At 44.1% G+C, this 7,782-nt stretch overlaps 1 long non-coding RNA gene across 2 annotated transcripts; it reads right to left on the bottom strand.

Moving 5' to 3' along the window:
• Window positions 1-811: 811 nt before the first annotated feature.
• LOC134548687 (uncharacterized) lies at window positions 812-7,194 on the bottom strand. Of its 2 annotated transcripts, none has more exons than XR_010079865.1 (3): window positions 6,636-7,194; window positions 5,500-5,585; window positions 812-1,480 (listed from the first exon to the last, which is right to left on the bottom strand). It is a non-coding gene; the product is annotated as an uncharacterized LOC134548687 (long non-coding RNA). The 2 variants fall into 2 exon arrangements; XR_010079866.1 differs by lacking the exon at window positions 812-1,480 and adding an exon at window positions 2,803-3,373.
• Window positions 7,195-7,782: the final 588 nt, after the last annotated feature.

Raw genomic sequence — 7,782 nt, 5'->3', positions numbered from 1 at the left:
CGTTGCTGTGCAAGTTTTAGAAGTATCACAGCAATTGAAAGCCTGATCCTGCAGGCAGGGAAGTCAGTTCTTGGAGAAGTCAGTTTTCCCTCCGAGTTGCCATCTGCACTAGGCAGGACTATTCTCAGTTTCACTTTTAATTCTCCCACAGCTGACTCAGACACAATTCCCTGGAGGAAGCTGAGCAGCTCCTGAGCGCTTGAGTCAACACCAGAGTCCTCACAAACTGCTCACTTTAAACTCAGGCAAGTTTTTGCCAATGGGCTCAACCAAAGCGCCTCAAAACCTGACACTGGCGAGCGCTTGGACACTGAGTTCTTAAATCCCAGCAAATTGCCAAATCTGGTATTCCTTCCCCTACAGAACCCCATCTGGTAGGTGTTCTGAAAGGCTGCACTGATAGCCCCAAAACAGCCAGAAATGCAGCTCTGTGAGTCTTGAGGAGGTTGCCTTAGGAGGCAAATATCACCCACTGCCACCAAGCCATGTATGTGTTGTGAAGTCAGTGTGTTTATGAAGTTATATCGGACTTTTGAAGTGTTTTTACCCAATGCTGACAGACTCTGGCCTTGTGTACACGAGTTTCCTTATCCATTTTGAAACTATCAACAGGTCCTACACTACTGACCATCTTAACAAGCAGATTTCTCATTATACACAACTATGGACCCCCTTCTTAGGAAAGAAGGTATTTTACTAATGGTAAAGCAGGTCAGACACCCAGAGTGTGATAAAAGATTAATCCTACCGCAGATGTAATTCTCAAGTTGCAGTAGTGAAGACCTGTTTCTTGTTCTACACAGCTGCCTATGAGGCTAAGAACTCATACCATATTTTTATGAGTCTTTCATACTGTAAAATGGCAGGGCAATCAAAATATAAATTTAATGTTGTGCAGCCACAAGTTAGCCAAGGGATTTGGAAACAGCCTTTAGTCAACAATGAATATCTCTCATTAATATCAGAGATCTGTCTTTAGCAGCATGACTTCCACATGCTCCATCAGTTCCCAAATTTCTGTGGACATTTTTAGGCATCAAAAGGCAGAATTTTAGTGTGTGGGACAAAGACATTGCACTGAAGCCAAGGATTCCTCTCACTGGCATGATTTAGTGATTACTAAACTGTGCCTGGACAGCATTTGACAGAATATTGACAAAATACTCCCCATGCTGCAACGCTTTGTTCTATCACTGCCTTTACTGGATTCACCTGTATCCTCAATCTTAGCACATAATGCCTTTAAGTCATGTGAAGAATTAAAAGGCAATCTGATTAAGAGCTGCCCTGTCCTTTGGCCAGTGTGCTGCCACCCAAGCCCTGCTGGCTCCCCTTCCCTTGTCTCTCCATGTTCCATTTTCTGGGAGGTAAAATGCACACAGTTGATTGGAGGGAGCTTAGTGAAGAGCAGATTCATGATGATTCTCTGAAGAGATGCCTGGAGTTTGTTTTCAGGCTTCAAAGAAATTCTCATCTTGTCCTGAAAAACCACAAAAGACTGTTTGCAGAATGCAGGGATTCTTATCTGAAAGGAGAGACAGAATTGGGAAGTTTTATAAGCTATGACTCTAGAGCAGGGATACACACAAAAAAATTAGTGCCTTCGAATATACACTAGTCCTTGTCTGAGGCAGCATTCAAGGCTTCTCTCTCTCTCTTTTTCTTTCTTTAATGAAGTCCTATTTTTATTTTCTGTAATGGTTTAATGACGAGATCAAGTAGTCACAGGCTTCTGTGGGAACTGAGGAAGTACAAGCATAGTTTTGTTCTTATTTCTTCTTGTTACATGAGGATCAGAAACAGGGAGAAATGAGGCCATGAATGTGGACTCAGACTTTTAGGGGATGGAAGAGAGAATGTTTTTTGACTAAAATGACAAGGGTTGTTGTCCTGAGTGGAAAAGTGAATGGAGAGAATGTGGCAATTCTCTGAACATTGAAAATTCCTGAGTTGGGCTCTATTTTTTCATATCCTGGGATTCCTTGCTAGCTTGGATTTTTAAAACCTTAATAATTTTTTATTTCTCTGCATTCAGACTTCTCTGCATTCAGATTTCTCCATCATCCCCACTGGTCTCGAAATTATATTGCCTCCCTCTTTCACTCTTCAAGTTTATGCACTGCTGTGTCTTCCCAAATGCTGTTTTCCATGTTCTAATTAGATTAAGGGCTTGCCTGCACAGGAAAGTTACACTGCTATTAATTTGCAGTTTGCTTTAAAGAAATTACATTAAACCTGGGCAAAAGGCCATGTGGACTCCCTGGTATTCCTCTGCAGAAATACAAATGGCTTATTTCAGGTTAGATCAGGTCAATTAGGAACAGGAAGAACTTGCAAAGCACTAAGTTTTCCTACATCAGAACAAAGAGAGTCCAGCAGCTCCTTCTGCAGACTGTAACCTCCAAATGGGAAGAAAGACTGGGGCTCTGCAGGAGCCGCAATCTGCTGGACAGAGGTGGCTGCTGCTGTCACTGCCCTGGCTTGGGCTGTGAAGCAGCTCTTGCCCACTGCAGCCTTTTTCCTACCAGGACATCCCAATCCACAGCACTCAGAGGACAGAAATAGGAACTGCTGCCTCTGTGCAAGGTATTTCCTTCCACTCTGTTCATGTAGGTATTAAAAACGGCGTCCTTTGCCCCCAAAAATTACAGTATGGTGTTGTTCAGTACGGCAAAGTCGTGAGTACCCATTTACTGCCCTTCTTTGAATGAATGAATGCCTGGAGTTAAATACTGGTTTACAAGTAGATTGTAGTTTTATGAGTGTGCCTTTCTCTTGTAGGTAAGCCCAAAGAAGAAATGATGAAGACAAAAGAAGAGAGACTTTTAGGCATAAGAAGAAAGGAAAGAGACACATCAGTAAATCTTGGATTCACATTCTCATTGCAAACTGGTTTGAACTAGTAAGCTCATAATTGCCTAAATCAAAATAGGCACCTAGTCAAGATGGCTCCTACATTAATCAGCATCAGTTATACTTTGAGGGAGGCACTAATGTTTCTCATTTCAGTTTCTGTAAGGCTTTTCTAAATACCAAGAGTAACTTTTATGTTATGTAACATAAATGTAACATTAGACTCTTCTTTGAGAGCCCTTCAGAGCGTCACTGACCAAGTACCACTTGCCAGCACTCTCCCCTCTGGTGTGCAAGAGTTTGACTTCAGCTGCCAGCTGTGAGCACCTGGCAAGGCCTGCCCTTTGCAGATGGTGGTTGTGCAATGTGGTGCAGCTGCCAGGAGTGCTTGGGTTAGGAGTGTGGCCTCAGCCATCTGAGGAATGCCCGGTGTTGCTCCTTATTGAGATGATGACTCTGACAGTTGAGGGATTGTCAGGGTCCTGAGGATACTCCGAGCTCCCCACAGCCCTGCCAGGAACTGAAAGGACAAATCATGAAGACCATGAAGCAAACCCAACACTGATCTTTGGGGCAAAGGGGGAAGAAGGTCCCTCTTCCTATTTTACTCACTCTTGCTACAGGGCAAGGTTCTGTCACTTGGCAGGGGAAGGATCACCAGCAAGGGAATGGGAGTGGTGTAGGGACTTGTAACACAAAGGTTGGTGGCCTGAGTTAATGTCACCAGGTTAGCAGGTCATCAAGACCACAGGGCATCGACCTGCTGTCCCTCAGGGCATTCAGATCTGTAAAAACATGGTTAATCGTGATGACTGCCAGAGCTGAGACAAGTGGAGATGCTGACAGTTCCAAAGAGCTACAAAAAGATACCCAAACCCTGTGCATAGTCACCAATCCAAGAATAACCCAGGACTCCAGAGCTGATATCCCTTGTGTTCTCTATGGCATCACACAGATCCTGGAGCCATTACCTGGGCACAAACTTCATGTTGCCTGGATTTTTGGTTAAATGGCTTAAACATTTTGGCTAGGTGCCCAGTGGCTGCTCTTGTGAGTGTGAGAATATGAATGTGGCTGAGTGAAACCTGTTTTGTTTCTGGTTTTATTTTAAATTAAATCACTTTCTTCCCCTTCCACCCTCATCCCCACCTCTCCTATTGTTTTCTACCTTGTTTTTACCATGTTGGAGCAGTATTTTCTATAGAAGAACAAGGAGTAGTAAAGAGAAGCACCCAGAAGCACCCATCTTTCAGATGACAGTAGAGAAAGAACCTGCCATCTGAAAGGCAGGTTTTATTTAAAAATTTACTGTCAGGAGAAAAGTCTCTCATTTTCTAGATGAGTCTTCAAAGGCCACCCTGTCCCTCTTGCTGCCTTTGGTCAGCAGTGCAGGTCACACAGCTGGAGCTCTGGCCCACTCCCTTTAAGAGGCTTAGCTCAGGCTTCAGTGTGCATATTGCAACCTTTCCACTTAAATAATTAAAGATAAAGGGTTTTGGAGACATCTAGTCCATCACACTGCCTTAAGACTAAATATATCCATCCACTCTGGGTGGATGCTCATCAGACTGGATCTCCAGAATACCAACTGCATCCCCAAACCCAGGGAGGGCTCCCAACCCTGACTGGTTTCTGCTAAGGGTCAGGGCCCCAGGATGCTGTCACCAGCACAGCCTGTGCTCCTCAGCTGTGAGGAAGGAACCCCTGCTTCATGCTGAGGCTGAAAAGCTGCTTAGTGAACCAAGGGCTCCTGGATCCTTTCAGACACCCACGGACACGGTGGAGCTGTAAGCCTCCCACCCCTTTCCAAGGCAGGCAGCTCAGTGCCTGCAGTGAGGTAGGAGCTGCTGCTGCCTCTCTGTGAGACAGCAGCTCCTGGTGACTTCCCCATTGTCTAAAAGGTGGAAAAGTGCTGCTCTTCAGCTGTGAGGAGTGGCTGCACAGCTTGTTGTATGTCACCTCACTGTGGAGTAACTTAAGTCTCCATAGTAAACAGGAAGAATAGTTTATTTCCTTCCTCTTTGCAGTAGCTTTTTATGTATTTGTGTGCTGCTATTTTGCCTCTCTTCAGACTTTGCTTCTTGAGACTGAATTGTTTTTCATTGTGCCTTACAATTTATGTCTTCTGAACTTCTTGTAGAGCAGCAGTTTAGCATTTAAATGAATGTGGTGTTTATGAAATGAGCTGGACTGACAGGCATGGAAATGGAGACTTATGTCTTCATAGATTAGATGCCACAGTGGTAGGAGGAGTGAGAACTCCATGCCTACTTTGTGATCTGGAACATCTCTAGAGGCAAGAATAGGAAGTAATGATGAAATCCATCAAAGTGGTTCAGGTTTCCTCTTTAATCAGTAGCCTCTAGGCTGTTTCAGCCTGCTAGCATTCATTTGTGCCAGATGTGGTGGTGGCTTTGTGATATGGATAAACCATTGCAATAGCAAGGAGCTGTGTTAACCAAATTATTTCACATAAACTACTGGCCTTGAGGGGGCAGAGCTTTCAGGCAGGGTTCATCTCTGGCCATATAGAAGGCTCTCCCACCAAGCCAGGCCCCTGATACAGCCACAGCAAGAAAAAGACACCGAGGTCATGAATCATCTCATCCTAAGGTAGATATTTAAAATAGATTAGATAAGACATACCTTTAAATTGCCTACAGGGCAAGAGGCTCAGATGTATTGATAGACACTGTAGACATCTAAAATTAGCTGAGCTGAGTCTCTCTCACCTGTGGAGTCAAACCAGTGACACACAGGTCAAAAGCCCCACTTCCTATGGTGAACCTTCAGAGCACATCTGCATTTCTGAATTTACAGACAGCTCCAGACAACCTGCTGAGAGAATTATGGGGGTCTTCCACCAAATGGCTAAATCTTTTCACTGATTTTCAGAAATAAAATTTATTATGTTCTTCTTTTTTTAGTTTAACATCTAAATAGTCATTTTCAAGAACAGGAATAGTTGCTTTTTGACTTCTGCTCATGAAAAGCAAATGCTTGGATTAGGAAGCACAGATATTCATTATGGCTATAATAATAATATTCTGCAGAGGGGAATTTTTATGTTGATTCATCTGATACAATTGAACTGTAAAGATTTATCTTGCATATTCTTTGGCCAACAGAAACTTCAAAACAATGTTTTTTTTACTCCCACAGCATTTTCTCCCCCTTCTCTCATTTTTGTTCCTAAGCTAATAGTTCATTAATAAGGAAAATTGTTCTTTTGATACCGTAGCTCATCTGCTGACCCATTTCACTGCAAGTACATATATAACCCCTTGTTTGTTTGCACTTCTACAGGTGTTGCTGCTGTGCAGATATGGGCTGTGGTTAAATTTCATAATGGAAAATCTGACAGGCAGTTAACTAATCCATGAGTCATATTTCGTAATAGCCGAAAGGTCTCTGATGTTCGACCTTCATTTGATACCCTTGCCATCAGGCAGTTTGTACATAACCCATCTGAAGAACATTCTTTATATAGATGACTGCACGCTGCCTTTTTATACCTGCAAGAACAGGCACTGCTCTCCCACTGGAGCCAGGGGAATCTGCTGGCTCCCTGAATGGGACTGGAGAGCTGCACTGCACGAGACTCACCTGGGGAATGGGAGCAGCAGGAATCTCTCTGCTTACTTTAAGCCTTCTGCCGGGCCTAGCTGAAAGGTGGAGAGGGGTGGGAACTCCCCTCACCCTAACTGGACTTCAGATTGGAACAGCTCCAGTAATGAAAGTAGCAGTGGAATTTCCAGCACTAAGAACTCTGCTGATTTTACCTGTGCATGGTTCACTTCTGCTGGAGGCAGGAGAGACAGAGAATGAGACATCCTTTTGTCAGACCATCCCAAACGGGGATCCCTCCATTGCTGACAGCAGCAGAGTCCAGCCAGCATCACCAGTGCCAGGGTACTGAAAGGAGCACCTGAGGTGGAGAAGGCTCACCTGGAGAATCATCACCTTTATTTTCTAGCCAAAGGGTGAAAAAGCAACACAGTGCTTACAATGGGACCATAGCATTGTTGGCTTTCAGGACTTGTCAAGTCTCAAAGGCAGCAAAGGATGTTGGCATTGCTGCTGTTTTTGAAGCTAAAATAAGGCAGACACATGACTTCAGTAACTGCATGTGAAGTTTACATACTGTGAGTCATTGTAATGAAGAAACCTAAACAAAACCCCAGTGTGTCATTGAAGCTGGAATATGTTTTCCATACTAAATTCTTTTAGGTTTGCTTTGGCTTCTTTTTTACAGATGTACAACAGTAGAATATCTCAGGGATATTAACTCTTTACTGTTGCAGGATAGAAAATTCTGGTCTTCATGGATGGACCTCTATAAAACAGGAGAAGGTTATCTTAATTTTTTAAACCCTCTGGCACAACAACTTTTACAGCAGTGCCAAATTCTGGACAGGAGCAGCAGAGAAGAGAAATGGAAAGAAGAAAGCAAAGGAGAAAGAAGGGTTGTATCCCAAGATTTAGCAGGCTGTCTCTTTAAGCAGCTCTGCCATTTCCAAATAACTATTTTATAAATGTCTGTAGGATAGCAGCAGGCACCAGGAGTGATGTATATGCAGCATGTGAGTTGCCTGCTGCATATGGAAAAGTGCCTGGGGAGGGATTGGCACAGTGGGAGGGGGAGCAGGGCCAGGCTGGCTGTAGGCACCAGTGAGGAGGTTTGTCATCCTGCTGAGTCAACGGGAGACACAGCACCTCCAACGGGGCTTTCACCTGCTGCCTGTTCAACGTTAGGCAGCTGAAGTTACGTGGTAGGAGCCTATAATGACAGGCTCATATGCATGCTTGTTTATGCATGGAATTAATTTTGTGTGGATGGTCTGGATTACCAGCTCCACACCTCTTCATCTGGAGTAAAGCTGGCACTGGACTGGGCAAGGCTCGCTGTGTTTCTCAGGGCTCTCCTTG

Source organism: Prinia subflava, chromosome 3 (assembly GCF_021018805.1).
Source record: "Prinia subflava isolate CZ2003 ecotype Zambia chromosome 3, Cam_Psub_1.2, whole genome shotgun sequence".
NCBI lineage: Eukaryota > Metazoa > Chordata > Aves > Passeriformes > Cisticolidae > Prinia > Prinia subflava.
The sequence above is the reverse complement of the archived record's forward strand: the minus strand, read 5'-3'. Positions and strand labels throughout refer to the sequence as shown.